This window comes from Macrobrachium nipponense, chromosome 35 (assembly GCF_015104395.2).
Source record: "Macrobrachium nipponense isolate FS-2020 chromosome 35, ASM1510439v2, whole genome shotgun sequence".
Taxonomy (NCBI): Eukaryota; Metazoa; Arthropoda; class Malacostraca; order Decapoda; family Palaemonidae; genus Macrobrachium; species Macrobrachium nipponense.
The window spans coordinates 14,522,005-14,536,151 of NC_061096.1; positions in this window are offsets into that span (position 1 = coordinate 14,522,005).

Sequence of the window (14,147 nt, forward strand, 5' to 3'; positions counted from 1 at the left end):
AACCCACAGTTGATGGCGAAGTGAGGTTAATGTCCGCAAATCTCATAAATGTCAAAATCATGTCTCTCTCCAGGACTAAACACTATATATATCACAGTCAACTAACCTCATCTCAATACAAAAAAATATTTTCTAGTGTAAATCTTCTTCGAATCATTGTCAATGCTTGTTATGTTCCCTCTTTTAATCAAATCAATTTTTATTAGTAATCAGAGTTTCAAATGTAATAAGGTAATTCATTGAAATGGTTACCAATTAATGAAAAATTAGTTAACCTTAAACACCTCTTGTCTTCCGTATCTTGACAACCTAAAATTGCTTTAGAAAGGGGCTATCAAGTGGGCTCCTCTAATGACATAAGGTCATCTTAAAATTATTTCGTTTTTCGATAACTTATTAATCATTCTCTAATGGGAAAATATTTCAAGATATACAAGCAAGAGCCGAAGTAGCAGAGTAACGTTACCGTCATCAACTGCTTGATTACTAGATATTGCAGTGTTAATACAGATTCCTGTAGAAAACTGAAGTCTACATGGTATCAATGGTTCGATAAAGGTAGTTAACTGCACATCGCTTCAGAATAGTGACCAACCAAAATTTATGGCACTTGAGATTCACTCTTGTCGTTTGACCAGATACACACACACAAAAAAAAGAAAAAAGGATACACTGCAATTTCTATACTAAGTATGCTAGTAGAGGCTTCTTTCACAATAATGGCGAAATATCTAAGAAAAGAGGATGAATTAAAGTAATAACAAAAGAATTAACAAATACAAAAATCAAACTCACTCTTGATTATATATGTATATTTAATAGATAGATAAGACAGATTATACCACACACAGAATCCACACACATATATGTATACTATATATATATATATATATATTATATATATTATATATGATATATATATATATTATTACATTTATATGTATAGTATATATATATATATATCTATATATATATATAATATATAATATATATATATCTATATATATGGTGTGTGCGTATTTATGCAACCAATCTTTAAATAACGATGTCGCTTAAAATCCAGGTCGCTTTACCTATGAAAAATCACCGAAGGGGAATTATTTATCAGTTAAAATTCCCTTTCAGTGATATTTCCGAAGTAGAGAGAATCTAAATTAAACGGCATGTGTAGTTTAATGTTTTAATATATACATTAAGTACATATATATTTATACACATTTCTCTCTCTCTCTCTCTCTCTCTCTCTCTCTGTCTTTATAATTTATAATCTATATATATATATATATATATATATATATATATATATATATGTATGTATATATATATATATATATATATATATATATATATATATATATATATATATATTATATATATATGCATTGAAGTAATAAAAGTCCACAGTTATGTAAAATGTGTATTAGGAATACTTAAAAAGACAGGAGCTTTCGTCTACTTGATCAGAAGACCTCATCAGCCGTCTGATGAGGTCTACTGATCAAGTAGACGAAAGCTCCTGTCTTTTTTAAGTATTTTTAATACACATTTTACATAACTGTGGACTTTTATTACTTCAAGATATTCCAGTCACGTTATGGTGATTTTTTTAGATACATATATATACACACACACACACACACACAGACACACACACATATATATCTATATATCTATATATATATATATATATATATATATATATATATATATATATATATATATATATATATATATATATATATATATATATATATATATGTATGTATGAGTTTGTATTTTTGTGCTCTATAGAAATCCGAACCTCTTGACCGATCTAGACGAAATTTGGCACGTGGCATCATTTGACCCAACTTAGAAAATAGGGTAGCTTTCGAACCCGTACCCGCGTCCCCCCGTTCCCCTCCTTTTCCCCTATGCCCCTTACCTTTGTAACTTATATGGTAAATAAACAGGAGTAGTTTATCATACCTCATTTCATGTACTCGAATCCATAGAAATATATTGTTGAAAATTATTTTTATAGAAATATATTGTTGAAAATTATTTTTTCAGTCGCAACAGTAATACCTTGATAAAAGATACAGACAGCACAGTAATATTTGGAAAAAAGGGACAGAACACAGTAATACCTGGTTAAAGAAGACAGACAGCACAGAACTACCTGGATAAAAGGGACAGACAGCACAGTAATAACTTGATAAAACGGACAGTCACCACAGCAATACCTGGATAAATGAGATAGTCACCACAGTAATGCTTTGATAAAATGGACAGACAGAACAGTAATACCTGGATAAAAGGGACATTCACCACAGTAATTTCTAGACAAGAGGGACGGTCACCCCAGTAATACCTGTATAAAAGGGACAGACGGTAGAGTAATACCTGGTTAAAGGGAACAGACAGAATAGTAACATCTGGATAAAAGGGACATTCACCACAGTGATGTCTGGATAAAAAGGATTATACATCATAGTTATGCCTTGTTAAAGGTGACAAACAGCACAGTAATACCTGGTTAAAGGTGTCAGACAGCACAGTAATGGCTGGATAAAAGGGACAGTCACCACAGTAATACCTGGATAAAACAGACATACATCATAGTAATGCCTGGTTAAAGGGGCCAGACATCACAGTAATGTCTGGTTAAAGGGGCCAGGCAGCACAGTAATACCTGGTTACAGGGGCCAGACAGCAAGTCTTACCTGGATAAAAGGGACAGTCGCCACAGTAATATTTGGATACAAGGGAAAGACAGCACAGAAATACTTGGTTAAATGTGACAGACCGTACAGTAATACCTGGTTAATTAAAAGTGTCACCCAGCTCAGTAATGCCTCAATAAAAGCGACAGTCACCACTATAATACAAAGATAAAAGTGACGGTCACCACAGTAATACCTGGCTAAAGGGGACAGTCATCATACAACTGTTAATTCAGACATTGATTTTAAGTATTTTACTGTAAGTCTGCTCTAATGATCACATCCTGTGACAGAGTTAGACAGGGAGATAGGAACTTATCCACAAAATAAAACTAAAACTTGGGATAGTGGCACCTGAGCCACACGCACTAAGCAAAAATAAATAATTGGTCGGCCCGTACATAATACTTATTGCATAATGCCATAAATGACACCAGGGTTTTGAATATAAGAGGGTGTGAGTAAAGAAAGGTCAAATATAAGTAAAATTTATAGGAGTGGCTTTGGGAAGATGAAAGTTTTACCACAGGAAGAAATCCAATAACAAAACTTAACGAGAAATTGGATCTTGAAATTAAAAAGTGGACTTAAGAGATGCTGTAAGAAGAGAATCTAGCCGTTTATTAGTTGAGTGGGTATTTTGAGGAAATGCGAAATGTGAAGGACAGAAGCGATGCAAAATGGAATGATTCAAGAGTGAAAGGATTTTGTGTAAATTTGAGAATACTTATGGAAAACATTGTTGGTGGTCGAAAAAGGACAATAACTAAAAGGTTGTAGAACGAAAAGGTACCAAACGGTAGTGGAATTATAAGTGAGAAGCTACAGTATGTTGTGTTTATGGTGTGAATGAATAGCTGTTTGAATTATAAGGGGTTATTAAGAGTATGTGCTACCTATCCTCCTGATCCTCCCTTGATACGAAAGAAATGCATTTTGATAACAGAACAGTGCAATAAAGTGAAACAATATATAAGCAGGCAAAGGAAAAATGAAAATTTTTGTATTTTGCCTCACCGGCATCGCTCTAAAAATGGGAGTCTAATGTGTTTAAATAACTTTGTTTTTAAGAATAACAGTGAAATATTTAACATTACACTCGAGTCTGTAAAACGTTCTGGAGCAAAACTTGAGTAAAAAGATAAGAGGTAAACCTTGTTTTCGAGTTTGGGAGAAAAGAAAGATGATTGTAAAGGGGGGTTTTGGAGTCCTAAGACCACAGGGTCGCTAACAAAAGGGGCAACAGAATAAAATTTGTTTTTATCCTATATAATTTCACTATGTAATAAGATTAACAATACACTTCCTGATATTAGCGATATGACATCCGACCCAGATATATCCTCGTTCAAGGGAAGGCGGCTCTCTTCGACCATGATCGTGAACTGCGCCCCCGAGCTTTCGTCCAACAAGTACTGAAAGGAGCCTCGCCTCTGTGCCTTGAGTTCGTGTATGTCGAATTTTCCAAAGGATACTTTCCAATATTCTCCTTCTCATGAGCGCCATGCTTGCAACGAGCAGCCGCGTATATTGTAACCAAGTTATTCTGGATTCATTGTTTGTGTGTTATTCGTCGCATACAATGCACGTGGAAGAGAAGCTTGTCCTTGGTAAATGGGAGAGAGTTAGTTTTATTGTTCTGTTAATTTGAACATTCTTACCTTGCAACACAACTGCAAGCCATTAACGTTTATGTATTGATACTGAACCTTTTATTTCTTTTGTGCCTGGACGCGGAACGTGTGTTCGTGTGTTGGACGTAAGACCATCTCTTGTTTTCAATTATCTGAAAATTAAATTGCATTATTAACTCGAGGCGAGTCAAGGTTATTTGCTTTTTAGAACCTCTAATGTTACTATGTTTGCATAGGTTTTATTGCTTGCGAAATCTCCGTATTGCTGCTAAATACTTGGCCTACTATTAATGTAAGTTTGTGTTCTATATGTGAAAGCTTTTTTCTTCTTCTTAATAGCTGGTTATCTCAATAGCTGATTCCATGCGGCATGTAATAATAATACTAATCCGTTGATTAATAGGTACATATTTTGTTCTGTTCAGTTCAAACTAACATCACGGTCCTTCCGAATAACTAGGACATTGCTTTTCGGATGTTATTCGGAAATATGCCTGGAGTTGCTGAGACTGCACAAAAGTACTACTGCAGTTTGGTGGCAAAAGTGTAACTAAGTGGCTGACCAGGTTATGTAAAGTTTATTTGGACAAGGAAAAGGTTCTAAAGGAACTGTTCCTTTACATTAAATTAAATATGATAGGAGATGACAAAGTTATATGCGCATAATTTTGCTAAGTATATCAGGGAATGTATATGTTAGGATTTTCAGATGGTAAGACAGGTGCCAGATAGTTGATAGGCTATGAACAGCATAGAAGAGGGTTTGTGGATCACGTGATTTGTTATGAAACAATTTTGTGCTATGTCAGAACATAAAGATGCTTATGATGTTCCTGAAAGAAAGGTAATGTGAAGGATGCACGGTATTGAGGATAAACTGCTTGGTATTGAAAAGTTTTTATTGATGAAGCATACATTAGAATGTGCTGGCAGGAGTCACCAGTTTTGTGTACGGAGACAGGAATATGCTACCTTTACTATAAGGAAGTTTTTAATATCATTTAAAAAAGTTTGGAGAACTAACAATTAAATAAAGAGGGACGAGGGACAGAAATGTCTATATCATTTGGTATGGATATAATGATGTTCATTTTGTATGGATATAATGATCTGCATAAGAGGAAAAGCAGTAGAAACTGATGCTAAGCTGTGGGTTACGGAGGTTGGCTGTGAGTGGAGAACGAAGTGGCTGATAGTGCAGAGAAACTACACAGATTATTGACATGAGTTTGAATGTGTTTACAATAAAAATAAAGAATGCTCAGTTGGTGGAAAGAGTGTACACTCTGGAAGTGTTGGGAAGACTCGGAGGAAGGAATGGGTGGATGGATGAGGTGAAAGATATACTGGAAAGGAAGAGCCTCAACATACAAGAAGTGAGGTGCAAGACAGGCATGAATGGCGCATTAGGCCCCGTCCACACGGTCGATCTTTGGTCGACGAACTTTGTCCGATGTGACGTCAGAAGCGGAGAAACTGCGAGAAAAGTCAGAACTTTGCCGCGGTTTCTCCGCTTCTGACGTCACATCGAACAAAGTTAGTCGAGCAAAGCTCGGCCGTGTGGACGGGGCCTTATATGAAGGGTAGTTCGACATGTTCCCGGGAAGTCTTAAGCATGGGTGCATGAAGCTGTGTGTGTTGTGGAAAATTTACACAAGTTGTTCACCCACTATTCAGCAGTCTAAGAGTGAATGTGGCAGTGATCAGCGTCCTGTTAGAGGAATGTCATACATATATACATACATACAATCATAAATATATACGTATAGTAAAGTCTAATTTAAATAAAAATATTTTCAAATTACATAATTTGTCCGTCGTCCCTCTATATTTCATTTTTAAATCTCCAAACTTACTTAAATAATCATAAAGGTTCCTTATGATGAAGGTAAGTCCCAACACCGTTCAATTTTTTGGTATATTTAAGCCTAAGACAACGTTTATGGACAACCTTTTACTATAAAAGTTAATTCTTTTCCGAAAGAAAACTCAGAATTGTTAAACTTCTACAAGATGTGTAGCCCCGTAAGTTGAGGAGACTTTTACATAAAAACTTTTTGACGCAACTCGGTTGGACCTCCAGTTACTTTGAAAATAAAAAGTCTATTAAAGAATGAGTATAAAAAGTCTAAAAACCTATGGAAAAGAGAGTAACTTTGCGCCTGAGTTTCTTTTTTTCTAGAAGAAATGTGAGATACCGTTTGTCAAATGGGGAAATTTTGAAACAAACAATCCCTCCGAATCTTTCTGTCTTGAACTGAGCATACGGTCAATTAGCAAAGCAAGGCGCTGAACAACTCTAGCCCTAAGCTTCCATGGTCTTATTCAGTAAGATTATCGACACACTTCTTCAAGTTTATCTATTAGGGAAACAACCACAATGAGTATCAAATCTGCTAAGGAGGAAGAAAAAACCTGTTTTATGGTTGGTTAAAGATTTAACGAAACGATGTAAAAGGTGACTGGGCGGATATATAACGTAGTAGCCTGCAATGTAAATTTTGACTGGGCGGATACATAACGTAGTAGTCTGCAATGTAAATTTAAGTAAGCACTGTGCAGTATTTAACCGCAAAACCAATATTTTATTAAGAACACGTTATATGATCACGGCACTTCCACTTGTGTCCTGTTACATTTATATTTTATGATCTACTTGTAACTTATTCAGTCCAGTCATCTTGTAATTATGTTGCACTACAATATTAGCCTCTTTTTTATATATTGCTAGGGTTTGCAGAATTCCAACTTATTTTTAATGAAGACATATTCTTGTTTCTGATTGTTGAAGGCCTCGCAGGTAGGTTATATATTTCATCCTTGATAGAAATTCAGTAGCTTGAAACTGTTTAGTAATATATTTTGGGGGATAAAGTTTAGTTTCCATCTCTTCAACTTCTTCAAAATGTTGGATTAATTGTGTAGATATTTCAAGGTCTTATTGTCTTGAACTGTCGTAATTCTGAATTACGGAAGAATATTTGAATTCCACTAAGGAATGTAATGTTGCAAGTATCAGCTTATCAGCACGACAAATTTCAGTCAACATTTTTTCTCCCTGTTCACTTAAAAGAAAAAAAAAAGTTGCTTTTTTGTATCTATTTACCACAATGGACTAAGCCTTCCAAAGGTCTCTGATTCGAATCAGGAGATTTCCAAACGATTTGCTTCGAAAACAGAATTTAAAGAAAAGCAGATTACTACAGTGGGCCAAATTTGATCGGCATGATGGGAAGCTTGAGAGTTTCCTTTTTTTTATGAATATAATAAGTGGATACTGAGTTTTCATAAAAGAGAAGGCGGTAGACGCTTTTGAAATAAACTGCCCCTAGAGAATGTTTAATGAGTAAAAGGGTTGAAAAAAAAGAACATGTAGGTAAAGGCGACAATGTCTCAACAAGTTATTAAAATGGGTCCATGAACAGAAAATACTCGTTGATGGGTTCGACTAGCTTTTATAAATCCTCAAAGTTCGTGCAAGAGAATTGAGAATGACCCATCATACATAATGGGAACTTTTAAGCTGTTATTATGATGGATGACCTACATTTTAGGCTATTTAAGTATTTTACATTCTGGAATTATTAGAACAAAAGTTCCAGTGACAGTAGTATTCTTCTTCTCTCATATACAACTGGAAAATGAGAAACTGATTATAACAGTACTACTACTATGAGGCGTGTAACTATGGTGACTCTTAGAAAAGTGGCTGTTAAAACTGAAACTTATTAAAACCAATAGTCTTCATAAATAGTTTATTATACTTTTCATGTCATCTGGATACTGCTGTGTTGAAGTTTTCCCATAAGGGTAATAATAATAATAATAATAATAATATAATAATGAAAATAATAATAATAACAATAATAATAATAATAATAATAATAATAATAAATAATAATAATAATAATAATTCAATAAGAATCAAATAATAATAATAATAATAATAGCAATAATAATAATAAAATTATAAAATAAATAAATAATAATAATAATATTCCACATAGCAAGCGAATGTCCGGCACTTGCACAGAACCAGTACAAAAAGAGGCATGATTCAGTGGCAAAAGCCCTCCACTGGAGCCTGTGTAAGAAACATCAGCTACCTTGCAGTAATAAGTGGTACGATCACCAACCTGAAGGAGTAATAGAAAACGACCGGGCAAAGATCCTCTGGGACTATGGTATCAGAACAGATAGGGTGATACGTGCAAAGAGACCAGACGTGACGTTGATTGACAAAATCGAAAAGAAAGTATCACTTACTGATGTCGCAATACCTTGGGACACCAGAGTTGAAGAGAAAGAGAGGGGAAAAAATGGATAAGTATCAAGACCTGAAAATAGAAATAAGAAGGATATGGAATATGCCAGTGGAAATTGTATCCATAATCATAGGAACACTAGGCACGATTCCAAGATCCCTGAAAAGGAATCTAGAAAAACTAGAGGCTGAAGTAGATCCAGGACTCATGCAGAAGAGTGTGATCCTAGAAACGGGGCACATAGTGAGAAAAGTTAAGAATATGGACTCCTAAGTTGGCAGGATGCAACCCGAACCCAGACTGTAAATACCACCCAGTCGAATTGGAGGACTGTGATAGACAAAAAAAAAAAAAAAAAAAATAATAATAATAATAATAATAGTTTTTATCATCAGCTCAAGGCCATATACATGGAATATACAAAGAATAGACAATAACACACAGTCTAGATACAAAACATAAAAAGAATAATCGGCAATATCCACACTTGCTGAGGTAGTGTAAAAGATGGTAATCCAAATAATGATCATAATCCTAATAAAATTGAGTCTATTCAGTTAAAAAATTGAATGTAAAAACTATATTGGTTATAATCACGGCAGTAATGAAAAAAAGAAAAATACCAGTAATAACAATAGTCGTAGCAAATACAATAATAATGCAAAATTATGCAGATGACATTTTGCAAAAACAGATTAAGTCATTTAGGGTACAAACGCCTCATTTTCCCATCCTCCCAACAGTTTAGGTCTTCTTGCCTCAGAGTCACTGCTCAGGATGCGTTGTATGAGCGAATTGCTGCTGTTTCGCAATCAGGTTATCAAACTGGACATTGTTCGCCTTACAATGATTTTTAAATTGTCCAGGTGGTTTTCTGTGAACATCTGTGTGGCGGATTGGTAGCGAGGAGTGTTTGTGAGGCATCTCAAAATGTCATCGTGAAAAACAGTCATACGTCTCATGGTCTCTAGGGTGTAGTTCGTTCACAGGAAGCACCCATAGATACTGTAGCAACAAGAATTCCAGCCGATGATTTCCGAGGAAAATTTGTGGTTCTGCAATAAGATTAAGCGATCTCGGGAGCAGCGACATGCACTGGGTCCTGGTTTCGGTGTACAGGATATCAAATTCCACTGCATATTGGCAGCAAGTGTCGAGACCTTAGTGACCTTGCACTGTTGGGGAAATCAGAACCATATCGTCGGCGTAACAGAGGTTGTTTATAGTTGTTTCATTGACAGTGCATCCGATTGGGAGTGAGTTCAGTTTGACATTCAAGGCACCTGGGTACGTTTTAAACAGGTATAGAGAGAGAATGCCCACTTGCCGAAGCCCGTTTAGGGAGCCGAAGGTGTAAGACAATACGTTACCCCATTTGACACAGAATTGCTGTGTGGAGAACCAGCAATATAAAATGCCAATTAAATATAGAGGTGTGGCTTTTTTTTATGCAGCTTCAGGTAGTTTACTCTGTCAACTGCTTTTCTCACATCCACAAAATATAGAAAAACAGGAGAGGCTGACGATAGGCAATAGTTCAACAATTCTTTCAGTATGTAGATGCAGGTATCGGTTGAGTGGTTTGCTTTAAATCCGAACTGGTTGTCAGTTGTGTGTACATAGGGGAGAAGTCTCACTAGAACAACCGACTCAAGTATCTTCAACGCGATCGTTGTGATTGCAATCTGCCGGTAATTGCCAGGGTCAGCTGCATCCTTTAGCTTGTTTTTGACTAATGGTATCAAGTGAACTAAGACTAGGGATTCTGGAAGAAATTAGTGAATATTGCATGCATTGAATACGGCAGCTATCAAAATGTAAATTATTGGATAGCAGAATTTGGAAGCTTCCGCAGAAAAGCAACGCAGCTGGGCAATTTATTATTAGGTACGGTGATTATGAAATCGCAGATGCTACCTGGCGTAATACGATCTGCAAAATAAAATAAATGTTATCAGTAAGGTGGTTATCTACATCCTTTCAGGAGTCTTGATCGTTTATGCAATTCAGGATATTGCTGAAGTGATCGCCCCACATACTCTCTGTGATAGCTTTTTAGTTTTGGGATTTAAGGACTGGATATCTATTCAAAGACGAGGATAATCACTGGATTATAAGTTTCTAGACATTGCATCAGCTCTTAGTTGTTTTTCATTTAATCTGCAGTACTTCAGAGCAAGTTTGAACTGCGCTTTCGCCTGTCTCAGGCTACCATTTTGCCTCCATAGTATAAACATTTCTCGTGAATATGTATAGAGATCTTTAACCAAGTCAATCCATCCAGGTATATTACGAGAATTACCTGACGAAATCTAAAGGTATCCCTGCCCGAAGCAAGCATCGTGGAAATCATGTTTGAATAAAATTCATTCAGATCCCTCCTGTGGTGGTCATTTCTACAACTAGTGTTAGTACAAAGTAAGGCATCTGCTGGTTGAACTATTGACCACATCCTGGTTTCCGTGGTCGCCGTAAAGTATCTGGTTTTCTGTTGGTTTTTAAAATCCCATTTTACAGCTGGTGGGCAGTAAGTTAGGGGGTTCAGGGTAGGGAGGGTTAGGGTACTGAATGACACCTGCAATGGGATGTGATCGTAGCCCGTTGCAAGGTCATAGGGAAAATTGTAGGCTGTAATTATGTCCGCTCTATTTTGTACATATGAATAGGAGGAGGGAGGGAGGGAGGAGCATTACATCTCTAATTTGAAGAGCATGATTTTGACAGAGGCGAATAAGTTCATTATAAAATTATTTTGTGGGGTGAGAATTATGGTTCCCGACTATACAAATATGGTGAGCAGGAGAATCGTGAATAATAATGTGTAACTCACCTAGGATCATGCAGTATTGATCACAATTATAGTTATTTTCCCAGGGCATATAAACATTAATTATTAGGATTTGACAGTACTGTCACTTGAAGCCCCAGCAATCTGTCACCCCTGTAGGTCTAAACATTTACCATGTTGTCTAACGATTTGTGCCACAGGAAAGAAAGGCCCGCTTTTGGGCGACCAGCTACGATTTTATCTGTAACTTGCATCGATGAAGTTGAGAAGGCTTTGAAGTCTTCATGTATTGAATTGCAGATGACAATGTCATGTGGCCTGAGGAGCGTTTCTTGCAATGCAGTGATGCCTTTGAAGTTTTTGCAGAACATGCTTAGGAGAGGAATGTTCTTCTTGATGCAAAAAATATTCCAAAAGATTATATCTAATGTATACATGACTACTCACGAAGATGGGAGATGAAAGCGCTGATTATTTGGGTGGATGGGGGGGTTAGCCAGGGGGAGTGGGCAGTCACTCGCCGTGGGTGGTTGACTGGCACTCGCGGTGGAAGTGACCCTGCTTCGGGTAAGTGCCTCGAGGGAGGGGGGGCGTTTGGTTGGTCCCGGATTAGGTTATATCTTGAAACTTTTATATTAAGTCCGAAATTCTCGCCTTTATGAACATTGAGGTATTGAAATAGGCAGGTAATCCTGCTAGCCACTTTATGTTTACTTTTGCATGGGAGTTCGTGGGAGATGAGAGGGACAGAGCCTGTGGAAAACTTGACTCTCTCCACTATAGCGTCTAGCGTGAATTGCTGCGTGACATCTCTTCTCAGGTTTCAGGCAAGGTGAAACATGCTTGTTGGGCTCCGGTCCAGTGGTGAAACGAGAGGTTCTTTTCTTTCTACTGCTTGTTTGCGTCTGCCAGCCCCCAGACCCCTCAAGATCACTCTCATCCACATCCACGATAGCGGGTTTGTGGGGGAGAGATAGGGTCGGGAGATTCACGAGGGCTGGTGATCGTCACTGGAGATCTATCTTCCACTGGAGGCACTGGGGAGGGAGAAGGGGTTGGGAGTCCAACATTCCCCTCAGAACGGTCTATAGGTGATGGGGGCACTTTGACCGAGGAAGAGAGGCCACTTGACACCTGGGTGGGTATGGCCATCTCGACATCGTGTCGCACCCTCACTTCTCTCATGTTGCTGGGAGGCAAGTAAATAATGGATGTAGCATTCAGAGGAGTCTGGTGGCTATCTGTGCATTTGTCTAGTGATTCCTGCACTCCTTTGATTGCATCCCAGATCTGTGCAAGATTGTTATTTATTTCCACAATTTTAAGACTGTCTAGGGATTCCTGTAGTCCTTTGATCACGTGCCAGATTCTTGAAATTTTATCATTTGTTTCCTCGATTTTTTCCGAGTTTTTTTTTTTCAAATTATTTCTGAGAGGAATTTTGCTGTTTGGAAGGCATTTTCTGCTGTGTGGTACACTGCAGGTAGGCTAGGTCAGCAAGCCCTTTTAGAGCCAGATTGTAAGGGTCATCGGCGTAAATTTCCACCAAGCAGGTCGTCCTTAGCCACTTAGTGATGTATGATATTTTCTTGTGAATGTTTTTTAGTATCAGAACTTTGCATTTCATACATATTATGCAACATTAATTTCCTCATCGGAGACCACATCACTGGCAGAATGTATAGCAGACTCGATATATCTGCAATTACACAACTCTCTCCAGCTTACACGCCAGGTATTACTTGGAGACACTATTAACACATTGCCTACCCTAGGAGGTATAATCACGAGAGAGACCTCCAACATGCCTGCTGCATATGGCTTGCTTATAGTACTATCAGTTTAAATAAAAATTAATAATAATAATAATAATAACAATAATAATAACAATCCACAATTACATAGTAAACTATATTACCATCAAAAATAAACAAGCAAAGACTTTCGAGCACCCGAACGGTGTGCCTCATCAGTGTTAACGTTAAGATGTAACAGAGAGGTTAGTTTTCTTATGAAGAGCTTTTATAAATGGGGGCGGGCCGAGAAGATAACAGCTGATCACGGAAGTGCTGGTTCGGGTGTTGATAGATTATTCCAAATTAAACAGGCAGTTGCGCCAACCTCCTTGATCTTTGAACTTGCAATGTTGCATCTGCCTGCACTGTACAGGTGCCACAGTCGGAAACATCTACAGGGACGTCGGCAAAGGCAACATCACAAGTTCGAAGATCAAGGAGGTTGGCGCAACTGCCAGCTGAATTTGGAATAACCTAGCCACTACTGAACCAGCAATTCCGTGATGGACTGTTATCCTCTCGCCTTGGGCCCCCTTTTTAAAAAGCTTTTCGTAAGAAAACTACCCTCTCACTTTAAATTCTAACATTAACACTGATGGTGCTCGAAAGTCTTTGCTTGGTAAGAACAGGAATCTGGTAGACACGATCCTTGACGTACCCCCAAAGGAAAAAATCCAAGGGGGTAAGATCAGGAAAGCTAGGTGGCCATGCGTATGGAGGGATGGAATATCGTCTCGACATTGTGAGGGTAACTGGAGGTGCATATGTGAAATGTATTGCGTGAAATGCTCTGAATGTAAGCTTGAGGAAATTTACAACATTCTACAAAAAACTGCATTACTCTGTTATATGGTTTCTAAGCAATAAATACTTGTAATGGTACTGGGACTTTATGGACAGCCTGTAGATTACTATATAATAGTGGATCTTTATTACACAGATGTTTTTCAAGAGATTGT